The sequence below is a fragment of the Xiphophorus hellerii genome, chromosome 21 (genome assembly GCF_003331165.1).
Source record: "Xiphophorus hellerii strain 12219 chromosome 21, Xiphophorus_hellerii-4.1, whole genome shotgun sequence".
Classification (NCBI taxonomy): Eukaryota; Metazoa; Chordata; class Actinopteri; order Cyprinodontiformes; family Poeciliidae; genus Xiphophorus; species Xiphophorus hellerii.
The window spans coordinates 19,635,818-19,661,918 of record NC_045692.1 but is presented as its reverse complement, the minus strand read 5'-3'; the positions used below and the strand labels follow the sequence as shown (position 1 = coordinate 19,661,918).

Sequence of the window (26,101 nt, the reverse complement as noted above, 5' to 3'; positions counted from 1 at the left end):
TTTGTGGTCAAGCTGTTTTGGAGAAAATCCCCTCTGAAAGTGTAAATCATCCACTTGGGGGACTTGATTTTACCATTTACCAAACAGCAACGTGGTAACAGCAAGTCAAAGCTCTCGTACCAAACAATTTAGAGCAGAACATGATATCACTGCAGTGGTGTTTGAGAGTTTCCTTTTCTCCTGCACACAGACTTTGCAGTGGATTGTTTCAGAGGATTTTGAGGCTGTAATTTATCCTCTGTTTTATTATATCCAAAGAAATTAGAAAAATGTGGAAAGCATTAAAAAAAATCTTGGTTAGGGGCATGCTGTGGTGGCGCAGGGGGTTAGCACGCCCCACGTTTGGAGGCCTTAGTCCTCGACGCGGGTTTGACTCCTGGTCCCGACGACCTTTGCCGCATGTCTTTCCCCCTCTCCTCACCCTCCTTCCTGTCTGCCTACTGTCGCAAAAATACGAGCCACTAGTGCCGCAAAAACTCTTCGGGGAAAAAAAAAAATTCTTGGTTGTTCAGATTTCCCTCTCCAAAATGAAAGCTGGAGTATGTAACTTTTATGAGACAGATAAAATGTAAAAAATAATCAAGTTCCTCTGCCTTCTCCCAGTAGGGAGACACAACCAATCAGAGCCAGAAGGAGGGTCTTAGCGTTATCAATCATCCTCTTGTACGATACAGCTTCTTCCTGAGTGTGCCAGGACTAGTTAGCATGGCCATAATGACAGCAGATAAACAGTTTCCTGCAACGTTGCATTGTTTCTCCGCCACTATCACGTGTATCAGAGTGTACATGAGGCTGACTAACAGCGCTAAGACCCGCCTCTTGGCTCTGATTGGTTGTTTCTGACCGGGAGCAGTATATTTCTGGAAGCTCACAGAAGAGTTTGATCTTTTCACAGATAATCTGTGTCATATCTCATTAGAACATAGTAATAGTTCAACAAATATGTAAACAATATATATTTTGTAAAAGGTACATACTGTAGCTTTTAAAGAGCTATTGCTCCTGTTTATATTTTGAAGACGTTTTGTTTGTTCAGGTGGTATCTTACATTATATTACATTATTCATGGGTGGCTGTGAATGTTGGTAGTCTACTGTTCAGTTATTTTAGTATGACTTATGGCAGCGCAGGTTGCAGGTGTTTTTCTTCCAGTTTTTCCATCCAATTAACTTTCCTTTAATAGGCTTAGATACAGTACTCTGTGAACAGTTATCTTCTTTAGTAGGAACCTTTTGTTACTTTCTGTCATTGGGAAGGGTGTCAATGACTGTCTGCTTGATTGTGTTGGCCAAAACATTTATGATTCAAAATATTCTTTGCTGGTTTTACGTAATAATATAATTTTCTCAAAAACTGAATTTCGGGTTTTAGAAATGCTGTTGCCAAAACAGACACCAGAATTCAACCAGCTGGTATAAAAGTAATATTTTCCAATAAAAAGACAGAAAATACATGCAGCAGGAAAGCTTGTGATTTCTTTCCAAAAGTCATTCTGCATTCCTCGTGTGTTATTGCCTGCTTTTTTTATTATTATTATTTGAGAGAGCAAATAGAATTGAAAGTACTTTTATCCCCAGTGAGTTTGGTTCACACCAACAAGGGGATTCTGCCCTCGCCGTATTAGTCAATCTGCAAGTTAGGTGGCGGGGGCAGGGATGGGAGATACATCCTTAATTGACAATTAAAGCCACACTCGGCCTCATCCTCTCAAGCTGATCCTTCTAATAATAACACAGTGGAGAAATGAATCGGCTATATAATGATTTGGGTCGAGGAAGGACCTCTGCAAAGGATGCGGCTTCCAGCACAAACACATTTCATTAAAGTGTTATTACTTGCAAGTTGATTGCATGCCGGTTTCAAAGGTAAACTCGTATATTGTTGTTTCTGAAGGGACAGCGCTCATATTTTTCGATTTCAAGACATTATTGAGCATGTTTACTGAGTTCAGTCACACTGAAGGCAGAAAAAGGTGAAAAAAGCACTTTTTTGAAAAGGAAGCGACTGTTTGACTTCAGAAATTGTTTTCAGGAGGTCAGAAACACCGACTAAAAAGTGCCTCTCCTCTCAGTGACACATAAGACTGCAGAGTCATTGCATGCTCCCACCACTGGAAATGAGACTGCGTGGAAACTGAATGTGTTTGTCTGCATCAGGATGAAGAACAGGATGAAATATTCTACAATAACACAGCTGGAAGCACCGCCTTCCACTGGCGCTGAATGAAAAACTCAATGGTCCATTACTCCGTCAAATATGAAGAGGAGTTAATGACGTCATAGCTTGGATTCAGAAAACAGCTCCCACTACTAAATAATGCTACGTGTAATGCTGTTCTGAATTGCATTTTGCTCCTCTGTGGTGAAGATTGTACTTTGCATGAGGCAAGATGTAAGATATTCTTAAATGCAGTTCTCTCTAAAATATACAGTTAAAGAAATCTCTAAATGTAACAAAATGACAAACTAAAAAATAAATACAAAAGCCTGTGATATAGACAAACATATATTTCAGTAATAAGCAAATGGTTTAGTAAGATGATAATGTATATCGATATGGATGTTCAGCCTTTTTAAGTCTGCTTTGGATTTAGTTTGTTAGATATAACCATAGTCCTAGATTCATTTTCCTACACATTTACAAACTATTAAAGATGTGTGATTGAACTTAAAATAAATTCCTTTTGGACTGCATTAGTATTAGACTGGGTAAAAACGGCACATTATTCTATGCTTTGCTTAGTCCAGAGACAAAACAATTACTCAGTGGAGGTATGGACTAATTTTAGATTTAAACATTTATCCATTTGCTACCTTTTGGCCAAAGATGCATGTGATGTGCCAATCGGATGCTTTGAAGTTTACTAGAATTTACCTCTACTATGAAGAGACCCGAACAAGATAGCTGTTAACGTTAAATCAATATTTGGAAGCATGACCAACATGGACTGAAAGGCTTTGTTCTCTTCCTCTGCTGCTATTAGTAAAACTACAAAAAATTTAATAAAATTGACATCATCATTCACAACATTTCCTTCTGTTCTCTGATTGGCCCAGTAGAAATTCTTCGGGAGAAATCCAAGTGAATGGGAGAAAGCACCAACCGAGCACTGTAGGAAGATGAGAATTGACCAGAATTGCACAGGAAAGATATGGGTACATAATAAACCTTAACTCGGACATGACTGCATGTTCATTTGGATCTGATGACCGAGGAGGGAAGTGATTGATCGGCTTTGATACTTTCCTTCTGATCAGCCTGGATGCAGCTTAAAACCAAGAGTGAACAGCATCTTAAGGACAAACTTCTGCTTACAAAGTGCTGTTAGATGCGATCCAAATTGGTCTCTTATTGACACAACACTGTTTGTGTCTGAAAAAATTATAAACTTTGGTCTGAATAGTTACAATAGTCAGAAAATGAGTAAAAAAGCAACCAACCAAGGTCCCCCAAAAATATTACAACCTCCAGAAAGTATTACCATTACAAGAATGTCTACTCAGTGATAGCTAAATATAAAGAAAAAATGGCAATATGATAACCTTCTGCCTCTTATTGTTTGCTTTTGCAATTCAGTAGATTTATTGGGCTGCTGCAGTGATGATAAAATTATATATTTTACTTGAAAACTGATGATCTGAACAAAATATAAACCTTATTCAATGTCAAATGATCAGTCAACATGAATTAAAATCCGTTTTTCAACATTTTTAGGACCTTTCTGCATTGATTGATGTTAAAACACACTGCTTCAGCAAATATTGCTGGAGCTTCTGGTCTTATTTATGGTGAAATGAGCTTCAGTCTTGTTTTTCCCCATTTCTGAAGGTGGTTATTACAGCCGTGTCTTGTTGTGGCTTTTTGTGTATCTGCCCTGAGCCGGACGATGAGTGATTGGCAGGAGGTGATTGAAGTCCTGATGGAAAAGGACAAAGAAAGAATAGCATCCTACATTTTTCTGAGAGCGGCCTTGTGTAAAGGTGAAAGGAACTGTGCAAACCGGAAAGATTCGGCCTCTAACAACATCTCCAGAGAGCCTGTCTTTTATAGTAGCAACGCATGATAATCTGTCTGATGTGGACTTATTTTGAGTAGCTTGACCCTCCCTAAAGAGATCTGCATTCCCTTCACCTGGAAGTTTCATGGTGAAAGTCCATCCCATTACAATATTAATGACCACAGTGAAGGATAATGTGTGATGGATCACCAATCATCCTGCCTCCAAATGGCATTGGCAAGAGTTGGGCACATAAATAATAAAGTGATTTAGATGCAAAATCCATCCTAAGCGGATTACAAACGCAGTGGCACTGCAATCAATCGTCATTTTGGGCCAACAGGATGCATAGCAAGCAGGATTCTGAGAGTAAACTATACGAGTAAGCAGCAGAGGAATGAGCAGAGACAGGTAGTGGCAGAAAATTCAAGGAGTATGCAACTGAATGGCGTATATAGTCACACTTACTACCTCATTATTTTTCAAGAACAAGCTTTTAAAGCAAACCTTTGCACAAAGAATTACAAACCTGGCGTGACAAACATAATGACTTTTCAAAATCTTTTGGAGAAATCTTACTTTAATTAATTTGAGTATTAAATAAAAGAGCTGTCAAAAATTAGATCAAGGTTTTTTCACAAAGGATTGATTTTACGCTGCTAAAACCCTTTGAGTAAATACATCATTTGACTTTTGTTTTCTTTAAATGTGGTTGTTATGTATTTTCTATTCATATAGTGTCATTTTATACCACAATCAACCAGGTTATGTTACCTTCAGTAGTTATAAAAATGCTGTATAAGTAAAAGAAAGACAGCTATATCTGATGCCTTAAAATTGGTTTTTATCTCTCTAAGAAACCCCTTTCTGATACTCCCACATCAGTGCTACTCCATGATAGAAGTTGGACTGAGAATTAGTTTGCATGATAAGCTCAGCAGATGTTCAGTTACAGGTGTTTAGTAATTGCTGCTGCTAGTCTGGAGGAGTTGAATGGGGGAGGTGCGCATGAGGTGGGAGCTCCAAGAAGTAGCTTTGTGGAAATAGGTGACACTTTCTATTGACCCTTTGCAACTACATCACTTAATCATTGGAGGCTCCATGATGGACGTCGGAAACGAGGGACGGGAGTATTAAACAGAGCGACTGAAATTGTTTTCCTAAGTAGTTTTTTCCAGTTTATTCGTGGCTTCTACTTGTTCAAGTTGAGCTAATTTGTCTGTGAACGTAACACACCTGGTTGGGGCTCATAGTCGGTGGTGTTTACAAAAGTTGGAAACAACTAGCTTAGAAACCGACCCGTACCTCCTCCATCCTGACGTGTTGATTAAATTGCAGACTGCCTGAATTCACATCACTTTATTTATATCACTGTGTCATGAACACTATTTCCCCTTAAACCAGTGCAGCCTTAAAAACGTACAAAAGACGAGATGCTAACCAGTTTTTTCCATACATGCGAGGCCTACATGTTGGTGCGGCATTGTCTCCATGGTTACCAATGGTTAGATGCTTACCTTCTCCATAATGTGATATTTGGTATTTTTCTACTTAAAAGGTATATGAATGTTAGTCTTCTTATAAAAAATGTTAGCTGCTAATCCACGGTTACACCGAGGGCTGCCAGTCATTATGATTAACGGCTCCTTTCCATCACCGCCTTATTTCTCCTCATTAAAAGTTATAAAATAAAATGACAAGTTGGGTTTGCGTCCTTGCAGACATTGAGGTTTAAAGAAAACTTGGTCCACAACATGACAAGAGGCTGACATAATAGAAGTTATTGCAGCTACATGTGACTTCATGTGGTTTTGTAGTTTTGTCGTCTTTGTTTAAAACTCTGTGAAACCAACAGTGTAAAAATCAGACTGGATGTTGCTTTGTTTTCAGACCTGAATGTTGGCCATAGGACTGAGAACAAAGCTGGTTTTGTGCTGAACTCCACCTCTAACATTCAACAGGCTTTCATGTGTCTGATTTGCCTTGTGAAAAAGATATTGATTTGGCCCCATCTCCTTCAGTATGACACCAAATTCAGTTGTAAAATGATTGCAAGATGAAAAGACAGTTTAAAAGAAACGGCTACTTACCTAGACAAATATTAGGCAGTTGAGGCAGCAAAGAAAAATGCAGCACCTCGGTATAAAACTCCTGTGACTCAGTGAATAAATATCACAGGCTTAACATTGCGTGAGCGCCACAGCCCGGGGGGATTTCTTCTTTAATGTCGATCCAGCCCAATCCTCCTTCGTCTTCTCCACCTGGCTGTTGTAAGTCTTTCCATTTTCACCAGCAGCATTCACAGGCTCGCTCCCCGCTTTGATATTTGTGCGGATAATTCAAAGGGTGTCTACAATGGCTGCACACTTCACTAACTTAACTTTGAGTGCCAGTTTTTTGAAGCATGAACAGCCGTGAGTGAGAGTCCCTGTGGGCGTTGCAGCGAGATGGGCCAATTCCTCCTGATCTGCTGGACTGAGCCGTGCCAAAGCTAACCCCACGAGGAAGTCTCGGTATCTTTCATGTCCCTTCCTTTGCCTCCGAGGCCATAGGAATATTTAATGCATCTGAGCATGTGTGTGCAGGAAGCCATGCGAGAATTCAGCTTTGTGCCTCATTCGATTAAAGAAAAGAACTACTCCCCACAAATTGCTATATCAATATGTAATCTATTTCTTCTCCTTCCGCTCTTAGTCCCTCTTGCTATCTTTCTGTGTCCTTGTGGGTGATTAGAATGCACCCTGGTTGTCTGTCTGCTTCCTCATTAATCACGCTCTGAAGGAGAGGCCCAGACGTTGAATGCACAGTTAGCCTGACCCGGTCCTTAACAAAAGCCTCTAGATGTAACACCAGGTATTGAGTTGCACACAGGCTCATGGTCATGCCAAACCAAAGCTTCTTTTTCTGCTATGACGATCAAGCTTGCTATAACGGTTTGCTATTTACCTCGGCTGCAAGATGCTTTTTCTTCTTTTTTTTCAGTCTCGGTTTCATACATACTGGCAAAAATGCTTTGCTGGGGCCAGAGCCACTGTGTGGACTGGAAGTGAGATGGATTACCGTGTGGATTTTGGCATCAGACACTGCGGCTAATTCTCTGATTAGAAACCGAGGTTTCAACAGTAGAGAAACACTGAGCTGTGAGTCAGAGTCGACTCTATGGGCTCTACAGGCTCTGGTGGTCTGAGTGTTTGTTTCAGCTGCATTTTCTGTGTGCAAATTCATCTTGAACATGTAATGGAGATGTACTTAGAATAATTCAAGTATAACTTAACTAACAACTATGTATGAATCTATTTTTATCAGAATTAAGGGTGTATTCACTAGGAAAGCCTTCAATCTGCTTGTTTGGTCCAGACCAAAAGAAGACTTTTTTCTTTTGTTTGGTTTCTTTCACATTTTGCCTTTTTGCAAGCAGACTATGTCTTGCTAACAAAGCTAAGCGGTTGATGATTATTGCTTATTATTGCCATTGCTTACTGAATTTATGTTGTACACATTTGTGCTGTTATTCAAATTCAAACCAAAAACACTTCATTGATCCCAAAGGGGAATTAAATGTTGCTATAACTCATATTAATTCACAATTCTTAAAAACGTACAACTGCAATACTGTTTTGAATGACAAGAGCAGCTTTTCCTCGGATCAAGGAAAGTTTTGTGATGTTTTTATCTTTGGAATGACACCAGCAACGAATAGGGAGGCCGGTGAGGCAGAGCCTCCCCTGTCATCATGGAAGAATAATATAATGATAAGATAATTTATATAGCTATTTTCATCCTCTGTTTTGTACTGTAAAGTATTTATTTTTCATTTAGCTTTACCAATTTTGATTATTTTTTCTTCAAAATTGCTAAATTTTCGTATTTTTCCATTCAAATGCTCGGAAGCAAAGCCGGTAAGGCAGCAGTGAGCTGAGATTGTGCAACCTCTGGCTAACTGCACTGGCTGCCACTCGATGAGAGCATGTTCCTCCTGTCTGTACGTCGCCAATAAAATGGTTAAAAAACATTTCATATATAAACTGATTTTCCATCATTTAGCTTATGTATATAATGTACAGTGGTTTTCATCACCAACTGTGTGTGTAAAGTGATTCGTGTGCAGAGGAGCGATCAGAAACGGCAGAGAACAGATTCAAGGTGAGGCAGGCAGTTCTCTTGCATCATGGCAGGGGGCGCTCATGATCCCAGACATTGTGACTCCACAACTGCAGAATAAGAGACAGTAACAGCAAGCTAGCCATACAGTAAATAAGTGAAGCTCCACGCAACGAGTCTACGTGAAGCTGGGCCGATACGGAGAGCGAGAAAAAAGTGGTTTTGAGTTGTACTTCAACGGGTTTCCCCTTTGCTGTGCAGCATAACACTAAATTAATAATATCTATATTTCCAAGTTTCATTGAGTTAATGGAATTATTCTACCATGGCAGCGCGGCTATGGATGGTATGTGAAAGTATAGTCTTTTTGGCCTTCAATGTTGTCCACATGCGCGAAATTTCTATATGTAAACAATAACATGCAGAGAGTCTTATGATTTTGATTGTCAGTGCCTCACCAGCCATGAATCTCACCGCACGTCACTGGTTCTAAAACCTTATAAATGTTCTTGTAATGTTCCTATGTCAATGACTTTCTCATCTGTTCTTGAATTTCTTCATCTCCAGACACAATATGTTGCTTTTTGAGATATTTTACGCAAGATTCAATGTAAGTGATTTCTTGATTTTACAGCTCTGATAGTAAAGCGCGAAACTAAACTCAGTTGCCTCATGATTCAACAAGAGGAGTGATTACTTTTCCCACAGGGCCAGGTTGGTTTGGGTAGCATTTTTTTTACTCTGGCTGTCTTTAATATTAAAAATTTGTTGAAGCACAAGTGAAGGTGATAAAGTTGTTGTATGAAGTTCACAGCTAGGTCCTTTCATGATGCATCACTTTTCATTCGTGTCCTAATATCTTCCAGCTGACCAGCTCGCCACCTCAGATTTCAGGGAAATTCATCTTTCCTTTAACCGACTGAGGTATTTTTCTAGTTGATAGCAGTTGCTAAATAGGCCTGTGGGGGCCCACTCTGAGCTGGGTGGTGTAGATGGCCTGAAACAGGATTAACATTGAGACTAACAAGCATCCTGCAAGCGTTCATTAATATTACATCTATCTGTAGAAGCAAAGGAGAGGAAGACGACGAGCTTGGAGAGGCGTTGAGCCGACGAGGGATCTCAGAGCTGTATAATTCTCATCTCTGCATAATCAAAGATGCTGGTGTGCTGTTGAGAGTTCAGGTTCACAACCGGGGCTTACTGATGCAGCCGGATGAAGGAGTCACAGGCTGATTGAGCCGGACTTCTATGCAATCAAAGCAATATCGAACAGCAGACATGAATTTGGGCAACGACTGGGTAACGTAATTGAAATAAGCACATTAACATAAGAGTTATGCATTCGCGGGGACTTTATCTACGAGTCTCAGCGATGTGCGTTGAAAGTAATGAGTTTTTTACGTTGGATTAGTGTTCTTCACTCGGGCATGCTGGGAGATAATACTTCAGTAAGTCGGTTGTGTTTGTGGCAGGTGATATGATGAAGACCTCTGTGGTGCAACCTTTACTCAAAGCCTCACTAAATGAGCATCCTCATAATGGGCCCGAGACATGGAAAATCTGCCCTTTAACACTTCATACAAGTCGAAGGGGGTTCGTCGTGTCTTTCTCTTAATTCATATGTTGACGCACAGGATGTGAAGGAGGAACCCGGGCGTTTGAAACAAGGAGTGTACAGTGCATGAGTGATGATTTGTGACTTGTGATTACACATGCAGCGGTAATTACTGGGGCCCTGGAGCATTTCTGGGGACGCCAGGGCCCAAAGCCTAGACCCTCTGACTCTTTGCCTTTATCTTAAAGAGCACAACTTAAGAATCAGTGAGGATCAAATCAGGGCTAACAGAATAAAATGAAAAACGGCCCATAACCTCGCCCAGAGCGGTATCATGCTCCTTCATGTGTTTACTTTCCAAATTTCCTTGTTTGACTTTGCACTGATTCTCCCTCCATGTCTTTGCTCTCTCGCTCTCTCAGTTGCTGACTTCTTATTCCCTCATACTAATTACACTGCAGAGATGAGGACTGGTGACTTGGGGCATCCACTTCCTGCTGCAGGAAATCCAGATTCAGGGTGTTTCAGTGTTTTCATATATATCACACCAGGTTTGATGCCTGCAGTTTTTCTACATCAGGAAAACTATTTCTATCACTTTTGAACAGAATCCAGCAAAATCTCTCCACATTTTGTTGCGTTACGACACAAAACCTTAATGTATTTAAAATTTTATTGGGATTTTATGTGATAGAGCAACAGGAAGTAGTTCTTAATTCACACCAGCCATGTTTAGTCTGCATTAGTCAAACTCTAGTTCGTCTGGGGAGCTGTGAATCTAACTCTGATATGAACGTAAGAGCACCTAAAAACCTTGGTGTCGGTTCAAATAAAGTGAACTCTTGTAGAGTTTGAATGCATTTGTGAACAACAGCACTTCAAAAGCAGAAAGCGAACTATAGCGCACTGCATTCTGGGTAGCGAGAGTGTGGCACTTGCAGTCGAAATGGGTTGTGATCTTTTACCAAAGACGAAAGAGAAATCCTACATTCTCTGAAATATTACACCATTACATTTCCTGAAGGAAGAAGTTGTGCTTCTTCCATCTTGTGTTCACTTCATAAACAACTTCTTCGTGTTGTTTCTGTTTCCTTCAGCAGTTTTTGGTACAGCGCCACCACAGGCCAGGGGGGGAACAGGTTTTTCAAAAGGTTTGATTCATTTGACATTAACCAAGAAATCATGATCTGACATAAATTTGTTATAAAAATATTACTGATTAAACTTAAAAAATTATGTAGCTTTATGTTATTAAAGCTAAAGTTAAATCAGTAATACTTTTATAACAAATTTATGTCAGATCATGATTTCTTGGTTAATGCCAAGTTGCATAACGAAAACATTTTGAATAATGTCAACTTTGTATTAAAAGTGTCATGATTTACCAAATGACACTTTAGGACAACAGTCATAAATATTCATGAAGATTTACTCATGTTCATGACAGGTGTTACGTCATGTTTACGACGGTGTTATGACAGTCTTATTCACAACCCGTCAAATAAAGTGTTACCAAATACATTCATGCTTCTGGTTTCCTCATAACAATCCCCAAAAGTTTAATAGTCCTGGTGCATTAGAGTCACCCAAAGGTAAGAGAAAACCTTTACAGAAGCAGAGCATGTACACAAATGGCTACCTGACCTACTGAGACGAGCTGTAAGTAATGGAGATAATTTCCCCACCTTATTTCCTGATAAATAACAACCAGAACTTCACTAGTTAAATACAGTTTTGCAGCCTCCTCCTATTTCTATTAAAATCTTATCTGGAAGCTTAAAAGTATTACGCTCAACTCAGCCTCTTGTGGTTTATCAACCTCCTCTCTGCGACTGTAGGGATTTAATTAGTGACATCACTCAGAAGGGGGGGGATGATGACTTCCACCTATACTGACCTCTTTGTAAAAAAGTGTCCAGAATATTTTGCATAATCTCTGCAGATTTGATTAAGACACTGAACTGTCTGCTGACTCGCTGAGACTTGCCTCAGATAAGAGTTGAGTTGCTGGAACCAAAGACGTCCTTATTAGTAATAAGCGCAGGGAGACGGGGAGAGCAGCACACAGATGTTGGCTGTTGTGTCTCAGAGGGGAAACGGACAAGCGGCAGCTTTACGGATGCAGATAGCAGCTGGTTAGAGGAGCAGTCCTGACCTTGGCCAATCCTTGTAGCTCGTTCACACTTCTTTAATACGCTGCGACAAAGAAGGTGGGAAACAGGTTTCAAAGCTAATTATGAAGTGGGTATTTTGTGCATCATAAATCTTTAAATTGATGGACACTCCAAAACAAAGTGATTTAAAGTGGATTACTGCGAAACCTAAGCACCGTATGGGTTCCAGGATCTAAAGTGTGTCACTGTTTGCTTAGTAGCCCACCTGTGTGACAGAACTATTAATGAGCTCTGTCTGGATTTATGGGCCTCATCTAACTGAGGAGGATGGGCTGTCTTTGTGCTGCCTGTCCTGTCAAGTGAAATTTGAGGCCCGGCTGAGACGAGCGCCTGTTATCATAAAAAAGGCAAATTCATCAGGTATTAATTTGTGTTGAAATGATGGGTCAAGACAGCCGCAGTTGGATGTGAGCTACATGAGTCTCATTGAGGCAGAAGCGTTTTGTTTGGGAAGGCTGGCCTTGAATGTGTGGTCACATACTGCCACCCTGTGGTGGTTGCTAGTTATTACAGACCTGCACAGATTGTAATTTTATTCATTGAAAATCTTATATTTGGGTTTTTCTGTTATTGTGAGTTTTCACACAGTTTGCAAAAGCCTGGAATTTGATTTTAGTATTTTCTGGTTTGTGTTTCCACTCATATCTTCCTTGTGTCTTTTTTGTTCCTTTACATTTTTCCTACTTTTTGTGGAGTTTCTTCCTTCCTTACATATGTCCTACTTTTCTTTTTCCTGTTCTTTTTTCTACTTATACTTTCTTTGTCTTTCTTTGCATTTGCCTTTCCTTCCTTGTGTCCTTCCTACCTACCTGCCTTTCTCAAGTCCTTTTTTCCTTCTTTGTACTCAACTTCCTTTTTTTCTTCATGTTTTCCTCCTTTTCTTTGCTTGGTTAATGTCTAACTTTTCCCTTTATTTCTTTTCTTTTCTACTTTATTTTTTACTTTATAGTACTTTATGCACTATTTTCTGAAATATTTATACAATATATTATATACTGCTCAAAAAAATAAAGGGAACACTTTAAGTGTTAAACACCTGTTTAAGTGTTCCCTTTATTTTTTTGAGCAGTGTATATAATAGTGATTACAATATTACCTCAAAACTTTTAGTTCCTATTTTACATTCAAAAGTGATATAACTGCTTCAGTTATATTGAATCAACTAAAATTAGCATATTTCATAAAAAATATGTTTATTTTTCGACTTTATTTTCCTACATTGAAAAAAAAATAAAGTGCTGTTTTGGAAAAAGAAACAATAATAACCCTAGTTAAATCAGGGATTTAGTTATTTAAAATGATAAACTTTTAATACTATTTTGCTTAAGACTACTTGTAAGGAAGTCAAACACATAAAAATAAAATTAAAATCTCCTATTTAGGTTTTCTCATTTTAATACTTTAATAATAAACAAACATGAATGAATGACTCCAATACAAATGATGCTACTACTATTACTACCTTCCAACTCTCTTCCTGCTAGTATATTACTGCTCTTTTATGTTAACTTTATGCATAAATCAGTACAGCTGACAATACTACTCTACAGCTGGGAAAAGAAGTTTCTACTTCTAACTTGTGCTTTTATAGAACATTGTTTTGCATCTCATATTCTAACAAATATTGATGAACTTCTCTCTCTTTGACTCTCACTGCAGATCTCAGGATCATTTGTGAACTTCATTCTCCATGAGGAATCCTGCATGACTTCATCTGTCAACCTGTCCATCACCACTGCAAACAAAATGGGGCCCATGGCTGCTGCAGACGCATTCACAGCCATGAAACCATGAATCCATGAATCCATGTAACCATGTAACGCTCCCACCACACACCTCACTTCCTCCTGACCTTGTGCATGTCTTGCGCCGCACCTCCCAGCCGTCCATCACTTTATATATATATATAGATATTGATGCACTTATATCTATAAATATGCATGGGAAAAAACTAAGAGTACTTTTAATTTATCAGCTCTCTGGTTTTACTCTTTATACGTGTATATATGTTTGAGCAAAATTAAAATTGTTTTTTATTCTATGAACTACTGACATGTCTCTGAAATTCCAAGCAAAAATTTTGTATTTATTTGCAGAAAATGAGAAATGGTCAAAATAAAAGCTTTCAGACCTTATAAAAAAAATAAATAATAATAATAATAATAATAATAATAATAATAATAATAATAATAATAATAATAATAATAAAAGACAAAAACAAGTTCATATTCATTTAGACACAACAATACTAATGTTTTAATGCAGTGGCCTACATATGTATAGTATATATACATTAGGGCAATTGTAGTTGAAAATATTTTCAGGTTAGTCTCAAAATTACTTTGTCTTTTTTTCTAGCAAATTGTAAACTTTTGGAGCTCATAAATTTAATTTTGTTCAAATAAAATTTCTTTTTTTGGCAGAAATGTACTCCTGTTTTTTTGGGTTTTTTTATCTGCAGTGACCCTAATACGCAATAGTTTTATAAATAATTGACTTGCAAAAGTAATAGAAAAAGCTGTAGCATCCAAGGGGGTGAATATTTTTTATAGGCGGTATAACAGATGAAGCATCGTTGGGTTATTCAGCGGGATCCAGTGAACATGTGTGCCGCTTAATGATTCACTAAACCAATTGAAAAGTTTCTGAGTGACCTAGTCAAAGTCTTAATCAAATCTGATTAATCTGCTGTGGAATATCTATTAAAAAAAGACAATTTATGCTAGAAAACTTTTCAGTGTGGCTCAATTAATGTACTCCAACAAAGAAGAGTGAGTCAGAACTGTTATGAACCATTTAAGGTAGGGGTCTCCAAAGTGCAACCCAGGGACCAATTGTGGGTTTTGGAGTGTTTTTTTTTTTTTTTCGTGGCTCCTTAATGCATTTTAGGAATGGTTTAAGTGGTACTTCAACAAATGACTTTTTGTGTTTTCTTTATGAGTTTTTTAATAAAAAATTTATATCTTAAATAATAAATTTTAGGTATAAAACAAGTGTTTTTCTATTATTAGCTGCATCTTTTTGGTTTTTGGTTTTATTTGTTTGTTTGTTTTGTTTCATTTTAGAGTTATAAGTAGGGCCACAAATCTCCAACAATTTTTTAGTCACATCCAATAATTAAAACGGGCTAAATGCAGTTTAGGGTTTTCAAACGTTGCTCATTTTTGCTGCAGGGAATGAACTAAAATCTCTACCAACATGTACAACTTTGAGACCCTTTTCAGGCATCTTTTATTAAAGTACATGTTTTGTTGCTGAGCAGGTAAAAAGAAAAGAATTCACAATAAAATTGTTTTGCATTTTTAACTGGAAAATCTGTGGCCTAACTTGCTGGTTTTGCTCCGTGGTGCAAATATATATATTGAAATTGACCAAAGTACTCTATGGTTTGCTTAAGATTTCTTTGTTTTTCTCACAGAATACAAATCTTTAGGACTTTGCACTGTTGGTGCTGTCACAGACAGACCACCTTTAAGTTGGTGTTTTCCCTGGGTACTCCTGCTTCCTGCTATAGTCCCAAAGAATTAACATTATTGTGTTCATTAGTGACTAACATGCCCTTAAATCAGTTCACATTGTTCACTGTTTTAATGGCTCTTCAAGCTCTGCCGAAGAATTCACAGCCTCGTTAATCTCAGATACTGGAGGTCAGAGTGAGAAATGAAGTGAGATCCATCAGCCTTGCTCTTTCTTTTCACGGCCGTTTGCTTAAAATCATTCAGCAGGCAACACTTCTGTGTCTTCTAGCTCCATTACGTCCTGGAAACGTTACTGTACGCGTATTGGATTTATCTAACCCCGGCCACCCCGTGCGGCTTCTATTACCTCTGCTGAGTGGATGAGCGACCGCGACACCGATAGCGTCAGAGCTGACTTAGATTTGGCAGGCGATAATGCTTGTGTGAATCCCAATTGCAGCTACAAAAATGTGCATTTCCTGGGAAAAGACAATGTGAATGTTGTAAGCTGAATATTTTTAGTGAAAATTGCAGAAGCATTTGAAGTCGACGGCAGAAAACATGCAAAAATGTAAGAAATATGGAGAAGCAATAGAATAAAGCAAAAGCCTGTGAAACACAAACACTGGAGATAAACTGTAAGAGGAGTGAAAACTTTCGGTCAATGCAAAAATCTCAGCCAAAGAATATTAGAAATTTGTGCAGAACACTGTTTACAAATCTGTAAGGTCACAACAGTTTATGAGCTAAAGTGTGCTAAAAAGCTAACGCTAGTTGTAGGTCAAGACAACTAGGATCTTGACCTACAATAACATACTCCATGCAGTATAAAAACATCTATGTTAAAGCTAAAATTAGCTAAAAAGCTAAAGCAAGCTAAAATAATAATGATAGCAGCTAGGCTAGCACTAACATAGTGACTTCCAGTAATATATTCCATGCAGAAATGTAATAAGCAGAAACATTAAAAAAAGTAAAATAGTCTTCAATCTTCTTTTGAAGCTAAACTTTCTGATATTCTGAAGAATATAAACAGTAAGAAAATTTATTTTTAAATCATCTAGTACAGAGCAGGTTATAACCTGAAATTAGCTAAAGAACATTATAGATTATGCTGTGGGTCACTACTGTGTTTCATAACATTAAATTGTTAAAATAGCAATGTATGAAATGCTAGCTGAAAGCTAATGTCATATAAAATGTTGTTAATAGTATGTTGTCTAACATTGGCTAAATTTAGTAGGTTTTCATGAAATGTAGTCAATATGATGTTAGCTAAAATTTTAGCCCACATGACATCACTCGGACGAGGGTTGGAAGGTGGGTTGGAATTGGTTCTAAACCAAGAACCAACGGTCCATGTTTTATGAAACTGTTTTAAAGTGAAAGAAAGTAAACTGTGCATAGTTGTTAGTGAAGGTCTGTGGTTTTATTCCAGTGTCAGAAAATCCATGTTTGATCCAGAAATCAGAAAAAAAATATTTTTTTACAGTCAGAAAGACTTAATGGAAAAGTACGGTTGGTCAGATTTTATACATCACTGGATGTTTATGTATTTTTTTTTATTATTGTGCTCACTTTTTGGGGAATAAAAATGTATAAAGAATAAAATAAACACAAAGATAAAAAAATATTTTTATATGTATTTTTTATTTCACTTACAGAAAACTAATGCTGTGTGGGGGGAAATGGCCACACTTAGAAAATTTATATTCATAATAAATAAATAAATTATTATTATTAGTAATAATAATAATAATAATTGAATTGCCTTTCAGTGGTTCTGTAGTCTTCATGTCTTTTAAGAAAACTTCCTCACACAACGTTATAATTTATTTCCACATTTTTTGTTCACAAAAATCATTATTTAGAATCTCAGACTAAGAAAAATTGCCCTCCGAGTCACATTATGTTTTTCCACAGGGAAACAGGAAGTCTTTGCAGTTGAGAAGTTTCCCTCGGGTTGATCAGATGTGATGTTTCTCTTTAGGCTAAATTTAAACAGGGCATAGACTTAAATGTATTACTCATTATGACACCTGCAGCTGTTTTTTATGTATATGCATCTTCAGATTTTCATTTTAAATCTCGATGTAGTGTACATTTTTGTTAAAATGGAGACAGAATTGCCTTTTTTATATATTTTCTCAATAAATCTTTGATTAAGGGGTAATGTTGTCATAGTAACAGATGAGAAGCTGAGATAAAACATGGAAATATGTAACATCCTATGTACTAAACCATAAAAAATTTTAAAAGCAAAACACAAGATAGTTTTTCACACAATTTTGTCATCAAGATCTGCAGGAGCTCTTTTTTTAAGCTACTTTCATTGTCATGCTTTGTTTTGACCACTAGGGAGTGCTCTTGTACAGGTTTTGGTTGCAGTTAGCATCTGAGCCGGAGTAATCCTCCCATTAAAACCTTGGGGCGATATTTCGTGTAGCTTCAGCTCAGACAGGAATCTTATTAGTAGCTCTTGTGTTGCATAAGCCTTTCTTTGTCCTTGTAGCTCTGCAGATTTTTGCTGCATCAACGCCAGCATAAAATATCGCATGCAAAAGAACCAGAGGCCCATCCAAGTCCATCAAAATGGAGCCAAATTTCACTGTTTACAGGGAGCACCAGGACATTTATGACACAGATGGGCTTGAAAATTGGCTGATGAGTCGCCTGGCCTCTGTAAGCGTGATGTGAACAAATACTGACAGTTTGCTATCAGCTTCAGCAGTTGATATGTTTGTAATGACTTAGAGCCAAAAGCAGCGGCTGTCAAATGAGCTAAGAAGATCTGCAAGTCGCAGGCCGACATGATTCGATGGCTAGAGCAACTTGTATCTATCATGGAGGAAATCTTCCCCCTGGGCGTCGTCTGTTTCCCTTTATCTCCTGCATAAATTAGGCTCTTTTTTTCTCTAAAAAGGCACTTTAATGCTGGTTGTGCTGTTTGAGAATGCAAAGCAATTGAGATTCAGAGCAGCCTGAAGTTTGTGTGTATGTTGTGTAGCTCTTTGTGCTGGAGTCGGGTAATGATGTGCTGCAGGAGTTCAGAGATGGCTTATTGTTTCAGAAATTATATTAAAGCCCCATGTGAGCTTATCTACATCAGTCATAACTCAATATAATTCTCAGCTGTTATGAAATTAGCTTAATGGGAAGTAGTTAATGCAGTTATGTGGGAAAATTGCAGCTCTTCATATTAAGCATATTCCACACTTGGTATAAATGTATTTAGAAAAAAATAAACCTTATAATAAATCTGCTTCATGCAGCAGCATTATCCCTCATCAAAAATAAGCTGAAGATTTAGTTTTTACGTATTTATACGTAGTTTTAAAGTTTATTAGAGACTGTTGGAGGCATCTTAGTTGTAATCAATGTCCCAAAGACAAGTTAGTCTTCAAAATGGAAAATGCTATTCAGAATGTGTTTGTTTTCATGAATCAGGAAAAATGTTCAAATTTCACTAAGGATTTTTCCTGATGGATTCTTGAAGAGAAATCGGCCCACAGCATCACATTTATTTCCACATTCTCATTTTTTGCTTCAAAAGGTTTATGCTTATGCGAGTTTAGTCTGAAGCAAAGTGAAATGGATCTGTCACATCTTATTTATACCACAAAGAAACAGCTAAATTAAAGCTCCAAGTAACTCTGATAACAAAATAAAAGATGAAGTTTCCGTTTAGAAAAAACTTAAGCTACAGTTATTTTACAGATCGTTTTAGTTATTTTGACCATTTCTCATTTTCTGCAAATAAATACTAGATTTTTCCTTGGAATTTCGGAAACATGTTGTCAGTAGTTCACAGAATAAAAGACCAATGTTCATTTTACTTAAACATATAACTCTAAAAAGTAAAATCAGAGAAACTGATGATTTTAAGTGGTCTCTCAATTTTTTTCCAGAGCTGCATAAATAAACTCTTTATTGATCCGATGGAAATTATGTAAATTGACAGGATGCACTAATCTATAATGGACAGCAGATGTCCCCACTTCACTAATAAAAGCACTTCTATTCCACTATTGATTGATTCTGAATGTAGCATGTTCAAAAGATGCCAGTTGTAGTTAAAAAATAATGTTTTTAGCCGAGATTCACAGCATAAAAGAGACAATGTTTACCAAAAATCCCTTTGACCTCTAGCCCAATGCATGGAGCTGTAATCATATTCTCTCCATTCTGTGGGATTTCATTCTTTCTTGGCTTTAAAGCCAGAAAAGTTAGAAGGAGACTTTCTCATTCGGGTGTGATGTGAGAGCCAAAGCAGTTTTAGAGTTATTGATCGAATCCCAGCTACGGCCAAATGCTTGGCTTTAACTCCACCACACATCTAATCTTGTTCCAACCAAAAACAATTGTTGGTATTCAGTACACAACGCAATAATGTGATATAGTGGAATAAATTACACAAATTCAGCCTGCTTTTGTCCATTCATCTCCTTGGCAACACAGTCTACCTCTGCAAGCAAAATGAGATGCGCTTTTTTTAGTGATGTGCTGGAGGTTATTATTAAATCACTTTTATCCCAGTGACATTGTTTGCACATTGGTGTGATAATAAGACTGGTGTTCCAGCTGGCAGTGGTTGAAACCTTGTGTTGAGTCATATTTTAAGGATTGTGGTTTAATCAAAGCAGCGTCGTTGTAAAATTCTGGTCCATGTTCAAATGTCGTCAGCATCTTGAACAATATAAATGGTATTAAGAGCTACTCTGAAAGATAATAGGCTTTCATTATATTTTTATAAGTAGTTTGTCTTCATTACTAACATTATCATTAGTTGCTGTGAAGACAAACTGGTTTATGTCCAACTCTGGTGTTTTATAGTATACAGGCACTGATTAACTGGCTATCTAATTTAATAAATTAGTTGTAATCAACTTTTGACAAAGCTGATTACAACACATTGATGGATGGACAGGAAAGATTTGTGGAGTTGTTGGATACTGTAAAAAAATTTTTTTTGGTTCATATCCTACTTAATAATAAATCAGAGAGAACAAAACTCATGTGGGGTTCCCCACGGCTCCATTCTCAGGTCACTTTATTTTACACTTGCAGTTGAAACCAGAGGTTTACATACCCCAAATAAAAATATGCACACCTTTTTTTCTCACTTTCTGAAGTTAAATCAGACCAAAACATTTCATTTTAGGTTAAGCAGAATAACCAAAGTTGTTTCTTCTTGCTAAATGTCACAATACTTGGAGAACACATGTCAGAAATGTACATACATTTGGTCAGTATCTGGGATAATTCTTCTGGATTTTCAACCAAGCTATAACTCATAGAATTGTGAAACTCCCTAAATCCTGTTCATTCTTGGGTGCTGTGTCCAGACTCCTGGAAATGTGATGTTAATTGGTTTAAATAACTGTTCAGCAAGAGGCTGTGTCCCAGAGATAAACAAAGAGTAGGTGTAAAATGTGTGAATACACGGCAGGAACAAAAAAATACCATCAGAAAATCCTGTTTGAATCTGCTAAGAGAGTGTAATTATTCTCAGAGGAAAAACAGCCCTGAAGAAAAGCCACCTAGTAAGGAAGAAGCAATTACTCCAAAACTAACACATAAAACCAGATGGCAGTTTGCAAATGCAAAAGACATGTCCTCTGGTCTGTTGAAACTAAAATGAATGTTTTGGTCATAACCCATTGCTACATTTAGAAGCAAAAAGAGGAGGAAGCTGAAAATGAACAACCCCTTTCTGACTGTGAAGTAGGGGCATTAAAAACGTTGTGTTGCTGCAGGAGGGTCTGGTGCGCTTCATAAAACAGACGCCTATGGAAAGGAGATAATGCGGAAACATTGAAACAGCCTGGAATTTAACTTTCATTACAATTGAATCTTCCAAACAGACAAAGAAAACATGAGAAACCTGGAAATTTTGTTACAAATTTGTAAGGATTATAAAGAAAATATGTGCAATCATAAAACTCCAATATCTCAATCCAATCTGCAAGACAATCCAAGCCAATATATAAACTGACTCAGTTACACCAGTGATATCAATTAATCAGTCAATCAATCAATGAGGTTTATTTATGTAGCACATTTCAGCAAAAGGCAGTTCAAAGTGCTTTACATCATACAAACACAAAAATAAGAAGTCATAAAAATAACATAAAGGGGAATAGGCAAAAAATCCAGCAAAATATTGTAAACAAGGTGTGATAATTCCTCTTAATCTAGTACAGTTTAAAAATAAGTCCTTCCTAATATAGACAAATATAGGGATATGTAAACTTATAAATATGAACCACAGAAAAATAATAAGATTTATTTTAATCCCACCTGATCTAAAATAGACAAAAAATATTTTTAGTTTGATTTGATGTCAGTTTTTAAGATCTTGATTAGAGGGGGGAAAAAAATCTTGATTATTATAAAATTTATTTTCGATTATCCAATTGATATTACCCTCCGCTTTTGTCTGAACTTTATTAATGTACCAGAAATCGATGTCACATAGCTGACAGCAGGGATATTTTTAACCTAATATACAGAATACTCTCTTTCTTTGGACCACGAATGGCGCTGCGGATTTGTCCGCGGAGGAGACGCTCTGACTGTACCCCGGGTCCGCCCCCTCTCCCCGGTCACATCATGGTACGATCCGCGCTGAAGAAGCGCCCTCAGTTCCTCCGTCTGGCAGTCTGAGAGGCTGATTCACGGCACACTTCTGCCCCGGAAAGTCTCGCCGCACGCCGCGCTCTCGTCTCCTCCCTGCGTCTCGTTGTTGCCTGTCTGTGAAAAGCGCAAAGCTGGACCGGTACATAATGACCATGTACAAGGGGAAGCGTCGCAACCATCGCTGTAAGTTTGCACGGCATCCTGAGCGGACAGGTGATAATAACACTGGGGACATTTTCTCGGCGCTGCTTTGCTTTGCTTAGAAGCTGCAAACTGCTTCAGGAGACAAATATGAGTTGCTACTGTGTCTGTGTAATACATTGATCTGCACTGAAATATTTTTGCTGCAGCCTATATTGCACCTGCTTCTGCTTATTAAGACTATGGAGGGATAAACAATTACTTCTGTTTTGCAGTTGCACTCAAAAACTGCAAACACTGCATGATCTTTGGAGGGATGGAAAGTATTTAGGCGGTTAGTGAGCATAAATGTCTGCTTATGTGCATTATTTTTCATCCAAATTATTCCAGTTATATTTTGTAGCTTTTCATGTGGGATATTTTAGGTTTAATGCCTTCAAATATTCACATTTATAGTTTGATAATTTCTCTAAAGGATAACTGTGGTTCATGGAAGAGAGATCTGTACACTGCTTTTGCTTGACAAAAGAAAATTGAATCTGCAGAAATGGACCCTGCTTTACCTCTTTCTGGTTCTGCACACATTTGAACAATACACAGAGGAGTAAGTGTTGAGAGAGAAAAACGGCAAAAACATTCAGGTGTTTCCAAACAGAAGGAAACCTGTGCAGAGTCAGATTGATAAAAAGCTGTTTCCAGCTGCTTTTTAGGATTCAAAATTACCAGTTTGCTTTTAATTTCATGTTTATCTTTGCAAATTGCATATAGTCTAGTAAATTCACAGCTTAACTGATTCAGCATCATATGCAGCTTGTTTAATACTCAGCCCATCCAATACTCAGAAGATATATATATTTATATATATATATATATACAGAAATTGCAGGGAGAGCATGTTGAAGGATGAGCAATGTCAAGCTGGGTGAGATGATCAAAAAGTGCCGCGGTGTTGCTGTAACTGATGAATGAAAATGTGTTCTTAGGGAGAGGAGTGTGTTTTCTTTCTTTTTGGCTTGTTTATCCGCCTGTACTGAACATTCCCCTAAAGCAGTCAGCAACTTTAAGAATGCATCAGCATGAAACTTTAAAGGGCAAATGTAACCATTTTCACAACTTTTTATGTTCAGTTGTGTCCAGACTGAGATTTATATTCATTTCTATTTCCAAAGTTGTTAAATATGTTTTTTTTAAGGAATAAAAATTAGATGAAAATTCCCCAGAATTAATGATGGAACACTGAAATTGGGCATCAGTGCATAAGATTGGCCACCCAGTAGAACAGTAGTGATATGGAAGTCTCCAGGTTGAGTGAAATTAATGGGTGGAAGATTTAAATGATGATTTCTCTAGTGAGGAGGAGGATGTCAGGAGAAATGTTATATAAAAGCAGCAGGAAACAAAAAAAAGCCTCCAACCAGGGATTTAAAATCACTGTGGTGAATACAGACTCTATTTAAGTCTGTAAGTGAACAGTGACAAAAAAATACAAAACAGCAAGCAGCAATCAGACGGATGTTGTGATTTCTGCTCCTGTTCTGACCAGCATTTTTATATTAGCAAGTCATGCTACATGAAACTAGCTGAAAGCCTCACTGATCTACACATAATCAGTCTGTTCATTAGTGATAAGAGTGTAACTGCAGCAGAATAGTGAATCTGTCATGATATCATTTCATTCCAACTTTAATGTTAAAAGTCTGCCACTGGTTTTCTCATATCGTTTGTTTTATCTGCTACACGTAGAGCTGCATACTATTTAATCACACTCATAGCCATTCATATCACAACTGCAAAGAACTGCTTGGATCCTATGGTGGGTCAGCAATGCAAAGTTTTGCATATCAATATTAAATTTGGCACTCAATGTATAGTTTTAGTAGCTGTGATGTTAAAGCTCATATTGTACTCTATGAAATAAAAAGCAAAAATTGAATATAATTAATATTGTTGCAATTTTCAGCAATTCACACTTATATATTTTCCTGATATTGTGCAGATCTGCTTGGAGCGCAGCGAGAATGCTGATTTATAAACTGTTGTTCAATAGATTAAGACGCTGAGAAATAAACACATTTCAACTGGAGCAAATAATTGAGTGAAAACATGCAGAAGGAATGCTTGGAGTGAGTGAGTCTTTAGTTATTAAAGCAATCCATAGATGACAGCAGATGGTTTGTGGTGAGAAACAAAGCAACACATTTTCTTACCTGAGAGACTTTATAAGCTTTATAACCAAACCCAGACGTTGTTCTAATGGTCTGGCTGTTGACTCTGGTACAACTATCTGTGGTTGCCATAAACGTTCTTCTTTCCCCTTTAGCTTTAGGTTGTGTCTGTCATTGAATAATTTAAATATTTACTAGAGAGAGACCATTTTTGCTGGATGAGGAAAACTTTTCCAGCAAATAAAAGTGGTTACCCAACTTTTTTTTTCTGTACTTATTTAAAAAACACTGATTTAATTTAACGCTAACTGTAGCAGGATACCTGTCTTCCAAAACTTTCCACATTTTTCTCATCAGCCCACAGCATATTTTCCCAAAAGTCTTAGGGATCATGAGGATTACTTTGGCAAATTTGAGATATTCCTTTGTGGTGATGAAGCAGAAAAAAATAATAGCATACCCTGCTGTCAATGGAAAGGAGGCAGTTGTTTTGTATCTGTTCTTAATCGAGGCATGCTATGTTATTTTTTGAGATCTTTTAGCCTACTTCATGTTGTCAGACAGGTTCTATTTAAGTAATTTCTTGATTCTATTGGTTTAGGAGTAAAGCCTGAGCTACAATGAAATGGTTTTGATCAAATTATATTCATATGTCAGAATGGCCTAGACTTTAATCTAACTGTGGAATCCTGAGCAGAATTACTGTTGCAACAACACATTATCAGTAGGATAAAACTAACCTGTCTCACGTTGGTCTAAACCCAGCTCACGTTCCCTATTAGTGGGTGAACAATCCAACGCTTGGTGAATTCTGCTTCACAATGATAGGAAGAGACGACGTCAAAAAGGACCAAAAAGCGACGTCGCTGTGAACGCTTGGCCGCCACGAGCCAGTTATCCCTGTGGTAACTTTTCTGACTCCTCCTGCTTTCAAGACTTGAAAATTGATGTTTACAGACGTTTTCCATTCACTGTAACTGAGCTTGAGCTATATAGCCGAGAACAATTAACAAAAATGTAAGTCTAGTTGTGCAGAGCTGTATGTGTAGAGAAAGCTGGTTGAACTAAGTTGAATAGATGCCAGACTTTGCTTGAAAACTTTGGAGCTTTGTCACAAGCACAACCAAAGGCTGATATTTGGAAAAATGTTTTCAAAACCCTTTTTAATAAAAAAATATTAACTTAGTAACTTCAGATGCTTGTGGTTGGCAGCACAGGCCAAATGATTTTACACGCATGTACAGAGTAGCTGGTCTAAAATGTCTGGGCAAGCTGCTAGATTTCCAGACATATTTCCTCTGGGACAGTTTTTTTTTGTTTTCAGAGTTTGTATGTGACACTGTGCTGTCTGTCTCCACAGACTACACTTCTTTGCCCAGAAATTCAGCGTGCATGTTCGTGAGAAGGCATGCTAATCAGGCACAACACAGTGCATGCTGCAGCAGTTTGAGGGGGCAGCTTTACTTCCCTTTAATAAGCCACCAGCAATTCCAGGATTTAATCCGTTCCGAACATTTTAGTTCTCACATAAGATGCAAGTTGCAGCTACTTAAAAAAAAACTCCAGCTGTGCCAAAAATCTGACTCCCCCTTTTCGGTTCAGTTCTGCACAAGCCGAAGGCAGCGCACTTATGTCTGTGCTGGAAATATGATTTCATCTATCTGTCAGAGAAGACCTAATGTGCCTCCCTTGTCGATGATGAAATAATGTGACAGAGCTGTCACAAGATGTTGCTCCCGAAGAGCCCTAGTCTTTCCCACCAACAGCATTATCAAGGCTCTTTGGACCACCGGCTGCCAGGACATCAAGTAGTGACACAGAAAGACGGAGAATTAATGAGAAACAGACATCTGTCTATCTGTCTGTCT

The 26,101-nt window shown here is 37.7% G+C and overlaps 1 protein-coding gene and 2 long non-coding RNA genes across 7 annotated transcripts in view; 2 read left to right on the top strand and 1 right to left on the bottom strand.

The window, feature by feature from the left end:
* The window catches only part of ralyl (RALY RNA binding protein like), a 117,673-nt gene that overhangs the window by 58,335 nt on the left and 33,237 nt on the right, over window positions 1–26,101 (top strand). The gene's annotated exons all lie outside the window — the stretch shown is intronic.
* On the bottom strand, window positions 1,505–25,055 carry LOC116711749 (uncharacterized). Its single transcript, XR_004337323.1, has 3 exons — window positions 24,951–25,055; window positions 13,088–13,097; window positions 1,505–1,515 (listed from the first exon to the last, which is right to left on the bottom strand). It is a non-coding gene; the product is annotated as an uncharacterized LOC116711749 (long non-coding RNA).
* On the top strand, window positions 15,471–25,163 carry LOC116711748 (uncharacterized). Its single transcript, XR_004337322.1, has 4 exons — window positions 15,471–15,483; window positions 17,647–17,657; window positions 19,274–19,278; window positions 24,962–25,163. It is a non-coding gene; the product is annotated as an uncharacterized LOC116711748 (long non-coding RNA).